At 43.6% G+C, this 22079-nt stretch overlaps 1 long non-coding RNA gene and 4 other non-coding genes across 5 annotated transcripts in view; 2 read left to right on the plus strand and 3 right to left on the minus strand.

Moving 5' to 3' along the window:
• LOC137312864 (uncharacterized) overlaps positions 1-22079 on the plus strand; it is a 1008715-nt gene that overhangs the window by 336730 nt on the left and 649906 nt on the right. The window lies entirely within an intron of this gene.
• trnav-cac (transfer RNA valine (anticodon CAC)) lies at positions 2901-2973 on the plus strand. The gene has a single exon. It is a non-coding gene; the product is annotated as a tRNA-Val (tRNA).
• trnae-uuc (transfer RNA glutamic acid (anticodon UUC)) lies at positions 5809-5880 on the minus strand. Its single transcript has one exon. It is a non-coding gene; the product is annotated as a tRNA-Glu (tRNA).
• On the minus strand, positions 11649-11720 carry trnac-gca (transfer RNA cysteine (anticodon GCA)). The gene has a single exon. It is a non-coding gene; the product is annotated as a tRNA-Cys (tRNA).
• Positions 15575-15646, minus strand: trnac-gca (transfer RNA cysteine (anticodon GCA)). The gene has a single exon. It is a non-coding gene; the product is annotated as a tRNA-Cys (tRNA).

A 22079-nucleotide genomic window follows, 5' to 3' on the forward strand; every position in this document is an offset into this window, starting at 1 on the left:
ATTGTCCGACTGTCGTTTGCGATTTGTATGAAATCCAAGCATTTGACAGCCTGCAGGGTGCGATATTTTCCAATATTGTAAAGGACATATTTTGTTTTACAATCTGTGAGAAATTTTGTAAAGAAAAACTATTTTTATTATCAACATATAGTAAGATACCTCCTGCTGAAAGAGCGTGGAAACACCTACAGATGAACGTAGAAACAGGAGTAGGCCATTCAGCCCCTTGAACCTGTTCCGCCATTCAATTATATCATGGCTGATGTGATAAATAGTGGCAGCAGTCGGATACAAAACCCTCGTCCCTGCAGAGGCCGGAGCCTAAATCCAGTACCTATTCTGTGAATCGTGCCGAGGACGTCAGATGACAGACTGTGGTACAACTTTCTCTGCTCCAAGGTGAACAACCCCAGCTTCTCCAGTCTCTCCACATAACTGAAGTCCCTCATCCCTGGTATCATTCTGGTAAATCTCTTTTTCACCCTCTCTAAGGCCGTCACATCCTTCCTAAAGTGCTGTCACCAGAATTGAACACTATACTCCAGCTGAGGCCTAACCAGTGTTTTATAAACGTTTAGCATAACTTTCTTGCTTTTGTACTCTATGCCTCTATTAATGAAGCCCATGATCCCATATATTTCTGAATAGCATTCTCAACAACTCCTGCCACCTTCAAAGATTTGTGTACATACACCTACAGCTCTCTCTGTTCCTGCGTTCCCTTTAAAATTGTACCATTTAGTTTATTTTTCCTCTCTTCATTCTTCCTATCAAAATGTATCGCTTCACACTGCTCTGTGTTAAATTTCATCTGCCATGTGTCTGCCCATTTCACCAGTCTGTCCATGTCCTCCTAAAGTCTGTTACTATCCTCCATATTGTTTAGTACATTTCTGAGTTTCGTGTCATCTGCAAACTCTGAAATTAGACTCTCTGTCCGCAAATCCAGGTCATTTGTATCAAAAAGAGCAGTGGTCCGAATACTGACCCCTGGGTAACACAATTGAATGCTTCCCTTCAGTCTGAAAAACAAACGTTCACCAAAACTCTCTGCCTTCTGTCTCTTAGCCAATTCTGTATCCATGCTGCCACTGTCCCTTGAATCCCTTGGGCTTTAATTTTGCTAACAAGTCTATTATGTGGTACTTTATCAAATGCCTTTTGAAAGTCAATATACACAACATCCACCCTCATCAACCCTCTCTGTTACTTTGTCAAAGAACTCAATCAAGTTAGCCAAACATGACTTTCGTTTAACAAATCCATGCTGACTTTCATTTATCAGCCCATACTTTGCCAAGTACCAATTAACTTTGTCCCAGATTATTGTCTCTGAAAGTTCCCCATCATCGACATTAGGTTGACTGGCCTGGAATTGCTGAGTTTATTCCTTTCCCCTTTTTGAAAAAATGGAAAACATTTGCAATCCTCCAGTCCTCCGGCACTGTCCCCATATCTAAGGAGGGTTGGAAGATTATAGTTCACAGATCTCATGCAACAGATGTGTTTGAAACCTATTAAGGCCTCAGAAATATAGATGTGTCCTTACCTCATAATGTGTTCTGCATATATGATCATCACGACCATCTGCCCAGAACCCATATGAAATGGACGGTAAAAGGCAGGCTCACCAGTAAGGAGGAGGGCGGGGGTACAGGACTTCTTGTTAGTTCAATGGAGAAGTTCATTGTGAACAATCAGGACTTTAAAGGAACCACAATGACCTGCACTTTCTTTGAAAATATTTTGCTAGTAAATGCATTCACCATTGAAACCGCTCTCGGTTTTCAACTCACTGATGCAGATTGCGGTCGCTTTGTATCTGTAAGCATGTAGTTTGGTATGGGGCGCTTTCAATTTCTGATATCTCACGAAACATCGGGGAAAATAAATGCAGAATCAAACTTCCCCTGTAAGTGATGAATTGAAGGGAAAGGAGTTTCAAGCACAAAGAATAGTGGAGACCCCACAGACTTTGAGAGATATAAAGAGCAGCAAGGGGACACAAAGAAAGTAGTAAGGGTTGCAAAAACGCAATATGAGAAAAAAACTTGCAAGGTTTATCAAGGATAACACTAAAAATATTTACAAGTATATTAAGAGAAAGAGGGTGGTTAAGGGTATTGTGGGCCCCTTAAAGACAGATGCAGGCGATATTGTAATTGAAAATAAGGAAATGGCAGTCATGCTAAATAATTACTTTGTATCATAAACCAGTAAAAGCTAACTTAGTATAAATAATATCCACAGTCACTCCTTATTTTCTCCATTACCTTTTTGTTTACTCAGATTAAATCTAGTAAGTCTTGGAGTATTAAAGATTTAGGGGCGGTCTGAGCGAGGTGTTTAACATGTTTAAATGATTCGACAGAATATTGAGAGAGAATCAATTTCCTCTGGGGAATCAAGAACAAGCGGGACACAACCTTAAAATTTGAACCACGCCATTCAGGTTCGACATCAGGAAGCACTTTTAGACACAAAGTCAGGAGAAGTCTGGAAATTTCTCCCTCAAAAGGCTGTGGATGCTGAGGGTCAATTGAAGCTTTCAATACTGTGATTGATAGATTTTTGTTGGGTCAGGGGATCGTGGGAGAGGGAGCAAAGGCGGGTAAATGGATTTGAGGCACAGATCATCGATGATCCAATTGAATGGCGGAACAGGTTCAATGGGTTGAATGGCCTCCTCCTGTTCCCAATGGAAATGTTGAGAATATGCTTGGTTGAGGCTGTGACGTCTGGGTCAACCCGTGTCCAAACAAGTCAGGCGACATTTGGGAGTTTCATAACTTTGAAATGAACATTTTTCTTTTTTGACTTGTGGAACTTCGATCAATTGAAGAGTTATGAAAGAGAATCAATGCAGTCATTCTAACTTCTGGCTGATGATCAAAGCAGCGGTTTCCGTAGTGTAGCGGTTATCACGTTCGCCTCACACGCGAAAAGTCCCCGGTTCGATCCCGGGCGGAAACATTCTGTTCGGGTACTTTTTTTCTGTGTCATGGTCTGTCTTGTTCAATTTCACAAAAATTCGTGGCCTCACGAGCACTGAACATTTTAAACAGAGCCCTAAAAAATACAGTATGTGAAATGAGAAGGGATAAAAAGTTAATCGCATGAGAAGCACAAAGGAAATTATTTAAGTTCCCTCAGTAGCCTCTCATTCTGCCAAATAAAGTTATCGGTTAATTAATGGTGAATAAAACAATGATTATTTCCTTTTCTTCCAACAGAGTTTGAATAAATTCATGCAATTAATATAACAAGTGTTCAAAAGTTGCGTCTCAGACCGGGAACCGAACCCTGCGCAACGGACAGCGCCGAATCCGAACCACAAAACCACGAGGGGCAGCAAGTTTGGTGACAAGCTGCGTTGATGCCCATCGCTGAGGATGCGAGACACCACGGCCCGAGCCAAACCTCCCCATCCGCGAAGCACAGGCTCAGGAAAACCCGGGGAGATGGCATCCCGCTCACCGAGCCTTTCCAGCAGCATTTATCTTGCCGAGCACCGTCGTGAGTGAGACTTTTTTCGGGGGGTCTCAGTGTGGGAAGGGTGGAGAGTGAAGTAACCATTGTTAAGTCAGCATGGCCGAGTGGTTTAAGGTGCTGCGTTTAATTCACCACCTCCTCCGGAAGCGTGGATTCAAACCTCATTTGTTTCTTTGACTCCGATTTCATTTTTCCCTTGAGCTGCAGTTGATCTTTCGGCCCAGTTGATTTGTTCTTCCCGCAATGCCCAACCCGGTCGCCGGGTTTTGACCCCCATCGGCTCATCCCTCAACCGAGCTGTGAACGAAAATATGCTGGAAACACAAGGCGGTCATTCAACAAATATGGAAAGAACAGACACAGGGGGAAATGTACGATGTGAACATCGGAAGAGGAGCAGGCTATTCAGCTCCTCAAGCCAGCTTCACCATTTAATAAGATCATGGCTGATCTGTGATCGAACTCCATATACCTGCCTTGAGCCCGTATCCCTTAATACCTTTGGTTGGCAAAAAGCTATCGATATCAGATTTAAAATTAGCAATTGAGCTAGTATCAATCACCGTTTGCGGAAGAGAGTTCCAAATTTCTACCACCCTTTGTGTGTCGAATTGTTTTCTAATCTCACTCCTGAAAGGTCGGGCTATAATTTTTGATTGTGCCCCCGAGTCCTAGAATCCCCACCCAACAGAAATAGTTTCTCTCCATCCAGAAAATGTCAATGATACCACAGTCAATGAAAGGTGCAGTTCAAGAAGGCGTCTCACCAGCACCTTCTCAAGAGCAATTAGGGATGGGCAATAAATGTTGACCTTGCCATTGACACCCACATCCCATGAATGATTACAGAAAAATTCGCCTGCATGGCCGAGTAGCCGTAATTTCCTGCTGCTCAACCACTGGAAGAATGAAACCATCGGCTTCAGTCCTTTGAACGAACTGTGTACTCTTGCCGTCGAGCTCAATCCCCACTTGGTCCTCTGCCCCGAATATCCACTGCATCAGAGAATCCTCCATAACATAGAATCATAGCAGGAAACATCACAGAGGGAGGCCATTCGGCACATCGTGCCTGTGCCAACTTTTTGAAAGAGCTATCCAATTAGACCCACTCCACTTCCCTTTCCCCATTGCCATGCAAAATTTCCCCCTTCAAGAATTTATCCAGTTTCGCTTTGAACGTTATTATTGAATCTGTTTCCACCACCATTTCGGGCAGTGCATTCCAGATCATAACAACTCGCTGCGTAAAAAAACTCTCCTGATCTCACCTCTGTTGTAAATTACCTTAAATCTGTGTCCTCTGGTTACCATCTTTTCTGACAATGGAAATAGTTTCTCCTTATTTATTCTATCAAAACCGTTCATGAATTTGAACCCCTCTGTTAAACCTCCCCTTAACCGTCTCTGCTCGAAGGAGAACACCACCAGCTGCTCCAGTCTCTGCACCTCACTGAAGTCCCTCATCCCTGGCACCATTCTGGTAAATCAAGGCATGACATCCTTCCTAAAGTGTGGTGGGCAGAATTGTGTTGTGGCCAGCTGGCTCCTAACCAGTGATTTTTCAAGGTTTAGCATAAGTTCCTTGCTTTTGTACTCTATGCCTCTATTTAAAAAGTCAACGACTCCGAATACTTTTTTTTACAATCTGTTCAAATTGTCCTGCCACCTTCAAAGATTTGTGTACGTTCACCCCCGGTCTCTCTGTTCCTGCACCCACTTTAAAATTTCACCATTTAGTTGAAAGAGCTGGCACAGGCACGGTGGGCCGAATGACCTCCAGTGATTCTAAAATTCTATGTTTTTGATTACATCTCTGTGAAGTGCTTTGGAACATCCCCCAGAAGTGGGACTGAGCAGTTCACTTTCTCCCTTCACACTTCCATCTGACCTGGGCTGGACGAAGTAGATGTTTTCGTGGTGTAATGGTTATCATGTTGGCCTCACACGCAAAAAATGCCCGGGTCAGAAACAATTTGCTGGAACTTGCTCCTCACAAACTTCCGGGCGCGAGCTTTCTCTCGTATTAATTGAGCAGCAATCCTTTCACATTTAACAACGGCTGCACCAGATTCCTGGTCTCATCACCACTGAAAGCTTTGAAGCAGACTCCTAAAATGAAGTGCGTAAAATGAGAAGGGATCAAAGTCAGAAAAGTTAGCGCAGATTCGACAGTCATTCGGCAAACTTGTAAGAATGTCGTTCGGTGCGAAACAGAAAATTGGGAGTTTATTAATTGTAACTAAAATATTCATTCGGCGTATCAGGGATTTGAATTATTTTGTGTAATTAAATGAACTGTTTTGTGAAAACAAATTCCCTGACCGGGAATCGAACCCGGGCTGCGGCGGTGAAAGCGCCGAATCCTAACCACTAGGCCACCAGGGAACGTTGCAATAGAAATTTGGCATAGTCATAAATATTTCGGCTGCAGCTGTGTTAGATTAAAATTCTCTTTATGATTTGTGAGATGCAAATGTATTTCATGACTGCTGCTTACAAATGTATTTACATGTAAATCTATTATTTATTCATTTATTGGGGTGTATATATTGTAAATGTATTTTCTGGATATTTATTTCTCAATATCTTATTTTTCAATTACACACAAGTACATAACACAGATACACACAGGTATAATGATAACCACCACGATGCAACATGTATATTTATAACAAGATATATCATATTGTAAAAATAATCAAAATAAATTTATAAATGGCAAACATGACATAAACACTCACTTGAAAGGAAGCATGACATCCATTTATACACACCCATAGTTTGTATTTTCACACCGTCCTGTTAATAGTCCTGAACAAAATCCACACACCGAAAGTCTCAGTGTTTATTCAGGTGCTGCCCTTCCTGTTATGCATTTTGAGCAGTTCTTTTCCTGTGATGTGATGATTCTGGGTGCCGGGTGTGTGTCATTGGATTTGCTGCAGTCATGCTGCCGCGGACAGGTGAAGGCTGCTTCTGAGGCTGCCTGACACCCGGTGGGAGTGGGCGGGGATTTGGTCATCTGAAATAAATGAAACGGTGTATGAGATAATTTCATAAAGATAAACATCCACCTCTCTGTCATCAGAACTCGTGGCGCAACGGTATCGCGTCTGACTCCAAATCAGAAGGCTGCGTATTAAAATCACGTCTGGATCAGAGATGTTTTGAGCGCTGGGAGGAGTCTGAATAATTGCGGAATTCAAACTGCATGCCCTTTTTCACAATAAGCAAAATCCTGATCTGAATTCTGGCTCGCTCGTTCCCCAGTGTCAGCGAGAGAAGAGTCTGATTCCCTCATTTATTAATTGTAAGAAACATACACAAACACACTTATTAATCAAAATCAGCCTGCAGCTCCACACGCACAGAGATAAACACAGGCGGTATCGGGAGACACCGGGAAACAGACGAGAGAAATAGACAAAACGGTTTCTCAGAGAATTGCCTGTACCTCCAACGGTCGAATGAAAGGGCTTTTGCTGTTCGGTTTCGTTCCACACCTTGGAATTCAGGAGAATCTGGTACTTGGTTTGTGGGATAAGGCACGGCCGCGATGGCCCGAATGGCCTGACTCTGAGCTGTCTCCTTCCACGATTATAATCTCAGCCCCTGGGCGGAGCTCGCAGCCGCCTCGCTGCAACAACAGAACAAATGGAGACGCTTCAACTGGCTCGGCCATCTCATTGGGTCGAGCATGAGACTCTCAATTTCGAGGTCGTGGGTTTAAGTTCGACGTTGGGTGAATTCTGTTTTAAACATTTCCGCTGCTTTCACGTGTGAACCCTCCGCTTGCTTGACTGTCAGTGCAAGAGACGAGTCTGTCAGTGCCGCGTCGTGTGCAATGGTCAAAACTTGAAATGGAGCAAGAAGGTGTTCGGAGTTCAGATACACAATCCTCTCTGATGAGCCTGAGATTTTGTCAGAGGTTGCTGTCTCACCGACATCTCTTGCCCTCTTACGAGGCACTTGATCCGGTTTCAATTTAAAAACTGGTTGAGTTGGTGATCGGGTGCAGGAGACCAGGTTGGTGATCTCAGTTGAAGACTCAGCGGCCCCGGGTAAGACAGAGAAACAAAAAAAATCAGCCCGGGCCCGGCCCCAATCTGCGGATGTGGAAGAAAACAAGTGAAAGGGGGTGCGAACAAAGGTGGCCGCAGTCACGGAATCAGAATGGCTAGCTCCTGGGGAGAGGGCGGACGGTTAACGTGGAAAACGATCCGGACGAGAATGATCTGATTCATAAGGTGATGGGAGTGAAATTAGGGAACTCCTTCAGAACGTTAATTACTTGAAAATGAAGACATTTTCCTGTGAGGTTTTTGAAGGGTGAAATGTTTGTAAAAAGGCATTCGTGGAGAAGGATTGAGAGCTTTTAGGACCAGAGGAGACATTAGGAGATTTTGTTTCACACAGAGGGTTGTTCCGATCTGGTAGCCACTCCCTGAAAGGGTGGTGGAAGCAGCTTTCATGGGAACTTTCAAAAGGCAATTGGACAGGTGCTTGAAGAGGACTGATTTGCTAAGTTACGGGGAAAAGGCTGGTTTTTTTTGGACGAAATTGAATAGCTGTTTCAAAGAGTAGGCAGGGCAACACGGTCGAATGGCCTCATTCTGTGCTGTAATATTCTATGATTCTATTCCATGATTTCAGTATGGGACAGGAGAGATGTAGTTTAAGGAGAGGTACTGTCCCAATCAGAGCAGAGAGAGCTGAATGGTCAGTTCCTCTCTGTCCAGTCGAAGTCACCAGCGGTTGTTCGTGTGGTGGTGGTTACCAGTTCGCTTTACACGGGAATGGCCCTGCTTTCGATCCTGGGCGGACAATCTTGCAATTGCTGTTTACATTCTATATTAATGACTTTGATGAGGGGACCGAGTGCAACGTATCTAAGTTTGCTGATGAAACAAAGGTAAGTGGGAAAGTAAGCCGTGAGGAGGACGCAAAGGGAGGCGGAGATGTTAAGTGATTGGGTGAGAAGGTGGCAGTTGGAGTATAAGGTGCAGAAATGTGAAATTGTCCACTTTGGTAGGAAGAATAGAAAAGCAGAATATTTTTAAAAAGGTGAGAGTCCAATAAATGTTGGTATTCAGAGGGAGTTGGGTGTACTTGTGAACGAATCACAGAAAGTTAACACGCAGGTACAGCAAGCAATTAGGAAGAAAAATAGTATGTTGGCCTTTATTGCAAGGAGGTTGGAGTACACGAGTAAGGAAGTCTTGCTGCAATTAAATAGGGCTTTGGTGAGAACACACCTGGAGTACTTTGATGTAGTGTACATGGATTTTAGCAAGGCTTTTGACAAGGTCCCACATGGTAGACTGGTCAAAAAAGATGTGATTGCACTAGAGAGGGCACAGAGGAGATTTACGACGAGGTTGCCAGTGCTGGAGAATTTAGGCTGTGAAGAAAGATTGGATAGGCTGGGGTTGTCTTCTTTGGAACAGAAGAGGCTGAGGGGTGATTTAATGAGGTGTACAAAATTATGAAGGGCCGAGATAGAATGGGCAGGAAGGACATATTTACCTTCGCAGAGAGGTCAATAACAAGGGGGCATCGGTTTAAAGTGATTGGTGGAAGGATTAGAGGGGAGCGGAGGAGCAATTTTTTTCAATCGGAGGGTGGTGAGTGTCTGGAACTCACTGCCTGAAAGGCTGGTAGAGGCAGAATCACTCGTTACATTTAAAAAATACTTGGTTGTGCACTTGAATTGCCGTAACCGACAAGTCTACGGACCAAAGTGCTGGAAAGTGGGATTTGGCTGGGTGACTCATTTTCGGACGGCGCGGAGGCGATGGGCCGAATGGCCCCCGTCTGTACGTAAATTTGCTTTGATTCTACAAAATTCGCACTTATTTTTTGTCAGAGCAAATTCACTGAACGGGAGCTGAAGCCGGGTCGCAGCGGTGAGAGCATTCACCAAGGAAGGCATGCAAGATTCCGGAATCCGTCTGGAAGTGTTTGTATTCGGTGCAAATAATATTTCTGGTTTCGTAACTCTGTTAGTTGCAAATGTATTTACATGTATCTGTATTATGTATTTATTTATTGGGGTGTATATATTGTAAAGCTACGTTTGGCGCTGATAAGAGTCTGTATAATTCCGCAATTCATGCTTTATTTGCGTTTTCACAAGAACACATCTGTCTCACTGTTTCCCCAGTGTCAGGGAGGGAAGCGTCCGATGCCCTCTTTTATTTAATGTTACAAACAGAAGTCAAACACTCGTATTCGTTCAAAATCAACCTGCAGGTGGACACACACACATCGATAAACAGAGCGAAAGACACAGACGTTATGTTCGGATTGCTGCACATGGTCACCCAAGACGAGCTTACTGCAATGACAGACATGAATGGCTTTGTTGGTCAGGGTCAACTAACTCAATTGGTAGAACCTATGACGCTTAACCTCATCGTTGTGGGTTCAAACCCCACAGATTCTGTATTCAACTTTTTTGTTGCTTTCAGGGGTGAATCCCACCTCTGACTCCCACCAGACCCGTGCAGTGTCAACCCGCACGTTATGGCCGCGCCCGGGCTGATTTCTCTCTGTCTCACTGGGGACCGCTGAGTCTGCTGTACCGTGATCACCAACTCAGCCAGTTTGGAAATTTAAACCTGAACATTTGCCTCGCAAAGGGCAAGAGAAGGAGGGAAGGCTGCAACCTCTGACAAAATCTCATTCCCATCAGAGTGGTTTGAGTATCTGTACCCCCAACACTTTCTGCACCTTTTAAAAGTCTTGAAATTCACTGTACAGGACGCGGCAGCGAGAGACAAGTCTCTTAGAACAACAGTGATGCGAAGGGTCGTTTTCACTCGTAAACCAGCTCCTGTGATATTGCGATATTGTCCTGGACTCCTTCACCAGCTTGTCTATCGACCTTTAAAAATCCCAATAAAGCCTTCTATATTCCAGGGAATTCAAATATGTAACCGCTCCTCATAATTTAACTCTTCGATCCCTGCTAACATTCTGGTAAATCTGGGCTGCGGTCCTTCCGAGGTCAATATACCATTTCACAGTAAAAGGGAATAAAACTTGAAATGAGCGTCATGAAGATCAGTTTTCTCTCACTCAAAGTTAACTGTTTACCAAAGTGAAAGATATATATTCCTCTAAAAAAAAACAAATAGTCAATAATGAAACATTGTGGATGAATAATGAGATAAGAGTAAAATTGAAATTGAACAAAGGCATATTCTAACTACATGGACAATAAAGGAAAGGATGATGAAGGGGAAAATGAAGACGTTAGGAAGGATGTCAAAAAGCAATCAGGAAAGCAGAAAGGAAATACAAAATTAAATTATCAAGAAAAAGTCAATTATTCCACAGAAACATCAGGATCGGGATACGGCCAACAAGGGATACACAAGATATACTCACAGGTAATGACAGTGAAATGGCTGGAATATTGAAAAGTTACTTTGCCTCAGTATTTATCAGGGAGACTATACATGCTAAACATAACTTCTCCGCTTTTCAATTCCATCCCCCTGGAAATGAACCCCAGTGCTTGTTTTTTTTTTATGTCGTGACCACTTTTAGTGATTTGTGTATCTGTAGTCCGAGATCCTTGGTTAAACCACACTTGGAGCACTGTGAACACTTCTAGTCTCCCACTTATAAAAATGATATCGAGGAATTGGAGAAGGTGCATAAAATGATGATGCCAGAACTGAAAGATAATACCTTTCAGGATAGATTTAACAGGCTGATGGCTAACATGATAGAGGTCTTTGAATAATGGAAGGGTTTGATTGGGTCGACGTAGAGAAAATGTTTCCACTCGTAGGGACTCTAAAACTATCGGTTATCAATATAAGATAGTCACCAATAAATCCAATAGAGAATTCATGGGAAACTTCTTTACCAAAGAGTTGCAAGAATGCGGAACTCGCTTCCTGAAGGAGTCGTGGAGGCAAATGACATCGATACATGAAATGGCAAACTAGATAAACACACGCGGGCGAAAGGAATATAAGAGTGTGCGGATGGGGGTAAGTGAAGTCGGGAGGGAGGAATCTTGTGTGAAGCATAAAGGCTGGCACAGATCCGTTGGTCAAATGGCCTGGATCTGTGCGGCAAACTCAATAAAAACAACGACAGATTTTCTGACTCCTCAAAAGCAGCATTGAGAACGTGTAAGGGAGCGCCTGGATTCGAACCAGAGACCTCTTGATCTGCACTCAAATGCTCTACCACTGAGCTACACCCCCACATCTGTTACCCATTCTTGCACGCACAATGTAATGGAGCTCAGCAGCTGGCAGTCACCAATGTTGATGTCACCAACATGAAAAGAAGCTTCATGAGTTATTCTGGGAGACAAATAATTACGGCAATCAGAAATGTTTCATGAATGGAGTGAGTCACATTATTGTCTACAGATGCGATGCACAACCCAACTTGGAACGCCTTGTCTCTCGGCTTTAGATAACACATCTTTACGACAGAACGCGGAACTCGAAGCACCAGCCAAACAACATCAGAATTTCAAGTAGAGGTCTTCAGCTGCTTTACAAATGCTCTGTTACTGTGCTCTGCCCACAGCTCTTTAGATACTTGCAGTCAACAAATGCAGTGCCAAGTTCAATGCGTGGTTTTCCAAGATCATGCTATCAGTGCCATATATGTAAGTGTACAGAATATAATAAAGATGCATCCAGCAGGCATTAGGCAAGTGTGGCAGGAGGAGCTCGTGTTTGAAGCAACTGTCGTTAGGAGGCAATGCTGGATCTGGTTCAAGGGAATCAGATCGTTAATGTGGAGCAAGTGTCCTTTTTGAGGAGCATTTCGGGAACAGCGAACAGAGTATCATAAGGTTTAGAATAGCAATGGAAAAGGAGAAGGAGTAATCTCGATTAAAAATACTTAATTGGAAGACGGTCAATTACAGAGGGTTGATAACTTATCCGGCCCTGGTAAAATGGAATAAAAACTGTAATCGAGCAATGGGCGGCTTTTGAAGAGGAGATTGTTCGGGTACATTCTGTGTACATTCACACTAGAGGAAAAGGTAGGGCAACTAAAGCCAGAGTTCTCTGGATGACGAAGGAGATAGAGAATAAAATTAAGTCGAGGAAGTGGCCGTATGGCAGATGTCAGGTTGATAATACAAGTGAGAACCAGGCTGAGAATGGAAAGTTCAGAGGTGAAGTGAAAACGGAAACTACACTTGGAGTAACGTGAACAATTCTGGTCTCCAGATTATAAGAAGAATAAAGAGGAATTGGCAAAGCTGAAAAAAAAATTCACAAGGATGATAATAGAACTCGGAGCATATACTTCTCAGGAGGACTAAACAGGTTGGAGCTCTTATCTCTAGAAAAGGGAAGACTGAGGGGTGACCTGATAGAGGTCTTTAAGATTATGAAAGGGTTCGATAGGGCAGACGTAGAAAAAACGTTTCCATTTGTGAGGGAATTCAGGAGAATCTTCTTTACCCAAAGGGCGGTAAGAATGTGCAACTCGCCACCAAAAGGAATAGTTGAGGCAAATGGCATAGATGCTTTAAAGGGGAAGCTCGATAAAGAGATGAAAGAGAAAGGAATGTATGTCTGATAGAACGAGATGAAATAGGGCAGGAGGAGACTCATGTGGTGCATAAATACCGGAATTGACCAATCGAGATAGCTAACCTGTTTCTCTGCTGAAGCTTCAATGAAAACAACAATCCTGCTTCTACAGGGAATTCAGACTTACTGTCTGAATCACAAAATCATTTCGAAAGAAGAGGGATTATTGGGATTTAAACCAGCGACCGCTTGATTTACATTTAAACACTGCAATTGAGCAATGCACCCACTGATATCGTCCACAGACAAGGTAATGCAACGGAGTTCAGTACCTGGCAGTCATCACTGTTGAAAGAACCAATCTGAAAAGAAGCTTCATCAGTTATTCTGGGAGACAAATAATTACAGCAATCAGAAATGATTCATGAACTGAGTGAGTCACACTATTGTGTGCAGATGCGATGCACAACCCAACATGGAAAGCCTTGTCACTAAACTTCAGTGAACACATCCTTACCACAGAACGCGGGACTGGAAGCACCAGAAAAACTGCAACTGGATTTCAAACAGATGTTTCTCCAACAGCTGTTAAGTGGTCTCTAACTGTGCTCTGCCCCTGGCTCTGTAGATCGTTACAGTCAACACAAGAAACAACTGGTTCAATGTGCAGTTTCACAAGATCATGCTCTCAGTGCCATATATGTAAGTGTAAAAATATCGAATCAATGTAATAAATATACATCCAGCAGGCATTTGGCAAGAGCGGACAGGAGGAGATAGTGTGTGAAGTGACTGTAATATTTGTGAAGTCAATAGATTCATTTACAGGTTAGGGAACAGAAGTGGGACTTAACGAAAGGGAAAGTGTGTAAATTGCAACCTGGCCATGAAATAAGAAGCTGTGAGTGTCGAAAGTGTGACGTCGCCAGGAAATAAAAGTGGAAAATGCTGAAAGCCTCTATTTGGCCCTCGGATGCTCGAAGAGAGTGCTGGCAATAGGCTTGTGGCCGTCTTTCTCAATTATTATTTTAAACCTTATCACTGGTGCCTCGATATTCGCCTACACTTGCTGCTACTATCTCCTCCGTTTCATTTCCCATTACTAGATCCAGCAGTGATTCCTCTCTTGTCTGCCGGTCTCTTTTGTAATTTTATCACTCCTGCCTGCTCTCTCTGCCTCCCTCTCGTTCTCACTCATTCAGTCACTCGCACACTCACGAACACGCAAATTCACTTACTCTATCCATCCCTCATTCCCTCCTTCCATCAATCCCTCCCTCCCTCACTCACTCACACACTCACTCCCTCCCTCAATCCCTCCACCGTAAATGATTGAGAAAGACATAAGTAAGACAAAGACCAAATTAATAGATTGGAAACAAGCTAATTTTGAGGGGGTGAGATTGGAATCTGGGAAGGTGAACTTGGAAAAAATCTTGACAAAGAAGTTGAACAGGTTTTGTGAAAAATTGAAACGGTGATCAATAGAGTTCAAGAGAAATATATTCCTCCAAAAAAACAACAAATCGTCAATAATGAAACATTGTGGATGAATGAAGAGATAAGGGTAAAATTGAAATTAAACCAAGACATATTCTAACTACATGGACAATAAAGGAAAGGATGATAAAGGGGAAAATGATGACGGTAGGAAGGATGTCAAAAATCAATCAGGAAAGCAGAAAGGAACTACAAAATTAAATTATCAAGAAATCGTCAATTATTCCACAGAAACATCAATAACATCAGGATAGGGATAGGGCCAACAAGTGATACACAAGATACACTCACAGGTAATGACAGTGAAATAGCTGGAATAGTGAATCGTTACTTTGCCTCAGTATTTATCAGGGAGAATATACATGCTTAAAATAACTTCTCCGCTTTTCAATTCTATCCCCCTGGAAATGAACCCCAGTGCTTGGTAGGTTTTTTTTATGTCTTCACACTTTCAGTGATTTCTGTATCTGTAGTACGAGATCCTTGGTGAAACCACACTTGGAGCAGCGTGAACACTTCTGGTCTCCCTATTATAAAAAGGATATCGAGGAATTGGCGAAGGTGCAAAAAATGATGATGCCAGAACTGAAAGATAATACCTTTCAGGATAGATTTAACAGGCTGATGGCTAACATGATAGAGGTCTTTGGATAATGGAAGGGTTTGATTGGGTAGACGTAGAGAAAATATTTCCATTCGTGTGGGACTCTAAAATTATCGGTTATCAATATAAGATAACCACTAACAAATCCAATAGAGAATTCATGGGAAACTTCTTCACCAAAGAGTTGCAAGAATATGGAACTCGCTACCTTAAGGAGCAGTTGAGGCAAATAAAATCGATACATGAAATGGCAAACTTGATAAACACACGCGGGCGAAAGGAATAGAAGAGTGTGCGGATGGGGGTAAGTGAAGTAGGGAGGGAGGAGTCTTGCGTGAAGCATAAAGGCTGGCACAGACCCGTTGGTCAAATGGCCTGGATCTGTGCGGCAAACTCAATAAAAACAACGACAGATTTTCTGACACCTCAAAAGCAGCACTGAGAATGTGCAAGGGAGCGCCTGGATTCGAACCAGAGACCTCTTGATCTGCAGTCAAACACTCTACCACTGAGCTACACCCCCACATCTGTTACCCATTCTTGCACACGCAATGTAATGGAGCTCAGCAGCTGGCAGTCACCAATGTTAATATTACCAACATGAAAAGAAGCTTCATGAGTTATTCTGGGAGACAAATAATTACGGCAATCAGAAATGTTCCATGACTGGAGTGAGTCACATTATTTTGTACAGATGCGATGCACAACCCAACTTGGAACGCCTTGTCTCTCGGCTTTAGAGAACAAATTTTTACTGCAGAACGCGGAACTCGAAGCACCAGCCAAACAACATCAGAATTTCAAGTGGAGGTCTTCAGCTGCTTTACAAATGCTCTGTCACTGTGCTCTGCCCACAGCTCTTTAGATACTTGCAGACAACAAATGCAGTGCCAAGTTCAATGCGTGGTTTTCCAAGATAATGCTGTCAGTGCCATATATGTAAGTGTATAGAATATAATAAAGACGCATCCAGCAGGCATTAGGCACGTGTGGCAGGAGGAGCTAGTGTGTGAAGCAACTGTAGTTAGGAGGCAATGCTGGATCTGGTTCTAGGGAATGAGATCGTTAATGTGGAGCAAGTGTCCTTTTTGGGGAGCATTTCGGGAACAGCGAACAGAGTATCATAAGGTTTAGAATAGCAATGGAAAAGGAGAAGGAGTAATCTCGATTAAAAATACTTAATTGGAAGACGGTCAATTACAGTGGGTTGAGAACTGATCCGGCCCTGGTAAAATGGAATCAAAACTGTAATCGAGCAAAGGGCTGCTTTTGAAGAGGAGATTGTTCGGGTACATTCTGTGTACATTCACACAAGAGGAAAAGGTAGGGCAACTAAAGCCAGAGTTCTCTGGATGACGAAGGAGATAGAGAATAATATGAAGTAGAGGAAGTGGCCGTATGGCAGATGTCAGGTTCATAATACAAGTGAGAACCAGGATGAGAATGGAAAGTTCAGAGGTGAAGTGAAAAAGGAAACCACACTTGAAGTAACGTGAACAATTCTAGCCTCCAGATTATAAGAATAATAAAGAGGAATTGGCAAAGCTGAAAAAAAAAATCACAAGGATGATAATAGAACTCGGAGCATATACTTCTCAGGAGGACTAAACAGGTTGGAGCTTTTGTCTCTAGAAAAGGGAAGACTGAGGCGTGACCTGATAGAGGTCTTTAAGATTATGAAAGGGTTCGATAGGGCAGACGTAGAAAAAACGTTTCCATTTGTGAGGGAATTCAGGAGAATCTTCTTTACCCAAAGGGCGGTAAGAATCTGCAACTCGCCACCAAAAGGAAATGTTGAGGCAAATGGCATAGATGCTTTAAAGGGGAAGCTCGATAAAGAGATGAAAGAGAAAGGAATGTATGGCTGATAGAACGAGATGAAATAGGGCAGGAGGAGACTCATGTGGTGCATAATTACCGGAATTGACCAATCGAGATAGCTCACCTGTTCCTCTGCTGAAGATTCAATGTAAACAACAATCCTGCACAAAATCATTTAGAAAGAAGAGGGAGTATCGGGATTTAAACCAGCGATCGCGTGATTTACAATTAAACACTGCAATTAAGCAATGCACCCACTGATATCGTCCACAGACAAGGGAATGCAACGGAATTCATTACCTGGCAGTCATCACTGTTGAAAGAACCAATCTGAAAAGAAGCTTCATCAGTTATTCTGGGAGACAAATAATTACAGCAATCAGAAATGATTCATGAACGGAGTGAGTCACACTATTGTGTACAGATGCGATGCACAACCCAACATGGAAAGCCTTGTCACTAAACTTCAGTGAACACATCCTTACCACAGAACGCGGAACTGGAAGCACCAGACAAACGACACCTGAATTTCAACCAGATGTTTCTCCAACAGCTGTCAAGTGGTCTCTCACTGTGCTCTGCCCCTGGCTCTGTAGATCGTTACAGTCAACACAAGAAACAACAGGTTCAATGTGCAGTCTCACACACAATCATGCTATCAGTGCCATATATGTAAGTGTACAGAATATCGAATCAATGTAATAATAAGCACCCAGCAGGTATTAGGCAAGTGTGGACAGTAGGAGATAGTGTGTGAAGCGACTGTAACATGTGTTAAGTCAAAATATTCAGTTACAGGTTACGGAACAGAAGTTGGTTTCTCAAATGGAAAAGTGTCTTAATTCACATCCTAACCATGAAATAAGAGGCTGTGAGTGTCCAAAGTGGACAATGCTCAAAAACCTCTAATTGGCCCTCCGGATTCGAGGAGAAATTGCTGGCCACAGGCTTGTGGCCGTGTTTCTCAATCATTATTTTAAATCTTGCCGCTAGTGCCTGGCTATTCTCCTACACTTACTTCTCTTATCTCCAACGTTTCATTTTCCATTGTTGGATCAAGCAGTGATTCCTCTCTTGCCTACCTGTCTCCCTTTTATCATTCCATCGTTCCAGCCTGCTCTACCTGTCGCCCTCTCGCTCTCACTCATTCATTCACTCAAACGCTCACGAACTCACTCACTCCCTCCCTCCTTCGCTCACTTCCTCCCTCCCTCACTCACTCACACACTCACTCCCTCCCTCAATCCCTCCACAGTAAAAGATTGACAAAGAACAATGTAATTGATTGGATACAAACTAATTTTGAGGGGTTAAAAATGGAATTGGGGGAGGTGAAAAAAATGACAAAGAGATAGAACAGGAGTGGGAAATATTTAAAAGGGTCATAAATCTCTGTCTGGCACTCCCTCGGAGTCGAGAATGGAAGGGTCTGATGAACGAGGCCCGTGTGGAGAATGGACGCTGGCATTGAGCAAGTGGGCCAAATGGCCGACTGTGGACTCAGTGCAAATAACAATCTTGCAGCTGCAGGAACAGACTGACTGCATGACTTCCGACAGGGAACATTTAAAAGATAGAGGAGGCGCTTGGATTTGAACCAAAGACGTATTGATCTACAATCAAATGCTCTACCACTGAGCTACACCCCAACATCTACAAGCAGCTCCGCACACACAAGGCAATGGATCTTACTACCTGGCCATCATCAACATTGATCGCACCATTCTGAAAATAACCTTTATGAGTTATTCTGATAGGCAAGAATATGACTCCACCTCCTGAGCCTGACCCGTCCCTTAAAATCTAACTATACCCTCCGAGCCAGCCTCCGCCCTCAGAATCTGACACGGCCCTCTGTGTCGGACCCCCTCCCCTCTCCTTTGAACTCTGCCCCAGAGTCTGACCCTTCCCCCAGAGTCTGACCCTACCTCCAGAGTCGGACTACTCCCCCAGAGACAGAACCTTGCCCCAGAATCTGACACCTCCCCCAGAGTCTGACCCGACACCAAGAGTCCGACCCCTGTCCCAGAGCCTGACTCTTCCCCCAATGACTGACTCCTCCCTCAATGACTGACTCCTCCCGAAGAGCCGGACACCTCCACAGCGTCTGATTCCTCCCTCAGAGCGTTACTCCTCCTTCAGAGTCTGACCCCCGTCCCAGAGCCTGACTCCTCCCCCAATGACTGACTCCTCCCTAAGAGCCGGACATCTCTACGGCGTCTGAATCCTCCCTCAGAGCCTTACTCCTCCCTTAGAGTCTAATTCCTCCCCAGAGCCTTACTCCTCCCACGGAGTCTGACCCCTCCCCAGAGTCTGACTGTTCCCCCAGAGCCCGATTCCCCCTCCAGAGACTGACTCCTCCCCCAGAGCCTGACTCCACCCCAGAGCCTTACTCCTGCCTCAGAGCCAGAGCCCTCCCCAGAATCTGACTCCTCCATCAGGGCCTGACTCTTATGATGAGATAGTAGGTTGACTCGGCCTGTATTCACTCGGGTTTAGAAGAATGAAAGGGGATCTAATTGAAACATATAAAATTCTGACAAGACTGGATACAGGGAGGATATTTCCTCTGGCTGGGGCGTCCAGAACGAGGGGTCACAGGATATGGGGTCGAACATTTAGGACTGAGATGAGGAGAAATTTCTTCACTCAGAGGGTGGTGAACCTGTGGAATTCTCTACCACAGAAGGCTGTGGAGGCGAAATCACTGAATATATTGAAGAATGAGAGAGATCGATTTCTAGACACTGAAGGCATCAAGGGATATGTGGAGAGAGCGGGAATATGGTATTGAGATAGAAGATCAGCCTTGGACATATTGAATGGCAGAGCAGGCTCGAAGGGCCGAATATGCTCCTATTTTCTATGTTTCTTCGCCGGAGCAGCAGACGAGGGAGAAATGAACGGAAGGGGAGGGAGATCGGGTGAGATGAAGTCGGGTGGGAGGATGCTTTTATGGAGCATCAACGATGGCAGAAACCAAACTGGTCGGCCTGTTTCCCTGCTGTCGACTCGATATAAACAACAATTTTACTACTGCAGCGAAGGCAGAATGACTGCACGATTACCAAGGTTAGAAGTTAAACGTGCAAGGAGGCGTTTGGATTTGAACCAAATGTCTTGTAATTTGCAGTTATATGCTCTAACACTGAGCCACACCTTGACATCTGTGATGAGTTTGTGCACATTCAAACTGATGAAGCTTCTTTTCAGGTTGTTTATATTAACATTGCTGACTGCCAGGTACTGAGTTCCGTTACGTTTTGTGTGCAAGAAATCATCACAGATGTGGGGGTGTAGCTCAGTGGTGGAGCATTTAACTACAAATCATGATGTCGTTGGTGCAAATCCAGATCACCGCTCTCCCTTTTTTAACTGCATCCTGTTGGGAGTCATTCCGTCGGTCGACCTTCCCTGCAGCTGCAGGATTGTTGTTTATGTTGAGTAAAATTGAGTCGACAGCAGAGAAACAGGCCACTCGGCCCAATTGGTCGATATTGGCATTGATGCTCCACAAGAGCCTCCTCCCTCCCTGCTCCATCTGACCCTATCATCATATTCTTGTATTCCTTTCTTCCCCATATGTTAATCCAGCTTCCACTAAAATACATCTACACTATTCCCCTCAACTATTCCTTGTGGTAGCGAGTTCCACATTCTCACCGATCGCTGGGAAAAGAAGTTTCTCCTGAATTCCCTATTGGATTTATCAGTGACGATCTGATATTGATGACCTATGGTTTTGGACTCCCCAACAAGTGGAAAAATTTTCTCTGTGTCTAAAATGTTCATAATCTTAAAGACCTCTATCAGGTCACGCCGAAGCATTTTCTTTTCTCGAGGAAGAAGCCCCAGACCGTTCAATCTTTCCTGATGGATGTCTCATCTCAGTTCTGGTATCATCCTAGTAAATCTTTTATGCACCTTCTCCAATGCCTCGATATCCTTTTTATAATATTTTGTAATTTTATTATTTTATGTATTGTCTGCAGATGGGGATGGGCAACCCAATGGTGTTTCAATATTGACTAGTTTGTTTTTTGAGGAATATATTTCTCCTAAAGTCTATTGATCTCCGTTTTGAATATTTGCCTCTGCTGTTCTATCTCTTTGTCTGTCAAAATATTTTACAATTTATTTAACGTACTTCCAATCTCATCCGCTGAAAATTAGCTTTGTTCCAATCTATTACTTTGTCTTACTAATGACTTTGTCAATTTCTTCGGGTGGAGGGATTGTGGGAGTGAGTGAGTGAATGAGTTAGTGTGTGAATGAGTGAGTGTTTGAGTGATTGACTGGAGAGGGAGGCAGGGAGAACAGGCTGATGCGATGAAATGATAAAACAGAGACAGGCAGACAAGAGAAGAATCACTGCTGCATCTAGTAATGGGAAGTGTAACGGAGGAGATCAGAAATGTCAGTTTCGGGGAACATCTAGGCAATAGCGATCATAACATAACAAAGTTTAGAATAATGATTGAGAAAGACCGCCACAAGCCTGTCGGCACCAATTTTTGCCTCCATCTGACGGACAAAATGAGACTTCTCAGGATTTTCCACTTCCTTTTCATGGAGGATTCACACTTTGGACACTCACAGCCTCTCATTTCTTGGCCAGGTTGGGGATTCTGCATTTTACACACTTTTCCATTCATTAAGGCCCACTTCTGTTCCGCAACCTGCAAATGAATGTATTGACTTAAAACAACTTACAGTCACTTCACACACTGTCTCCTCCTGTCCACACTTGTCTAATCCCTGCTGGACGATTATTTATTACATTGATGCGATATTCAGTACACTTCCATATATGGCACAGAGAGCATGATGTTGTGAAACTGCACATTGAAACTGGTGTTTCTTGTGTTGACCGCAACGATCTTAAGAGCTGGGGCAGAGCACAGGGAGATTGCATTTGTCGCAGCTGGCGAAACCTCTGGTTGGAATTCAGGTGTAGTTTGGCTGTTGCTTCGAGTTCCGCATTCTGTGGTAAGGATGTGTTCACTGAAGCTTAGTCACAAGGCTTTCCATGTTGGGTTGTGCATCGCACCTATACACAATAGTGTGACTCACTCCATTCAGGAAACATTTCAGATTGTCATAGTTATTTGTCTCCCAGAATAAATTAGGAAGCT

The sequence above is a fragment of the Heptranchias perlo genome, unplaced genomic scaffold (assembly GCF_035084215.1).
Source record: "Heptranchias perlo isolate sHepPer1 unplaced genomic scaffold, sHepPer1.hap1 HAP1_SCAFFOLD_44, whole genome shotgun sequence".
NCBI classification, from domain to species: Eukaryota; Metazoa; Chordata; class Chondrichthyes; order Hexanchiformes; family Hexanchidae; genus Heptranchias; species Heptranchias perlo.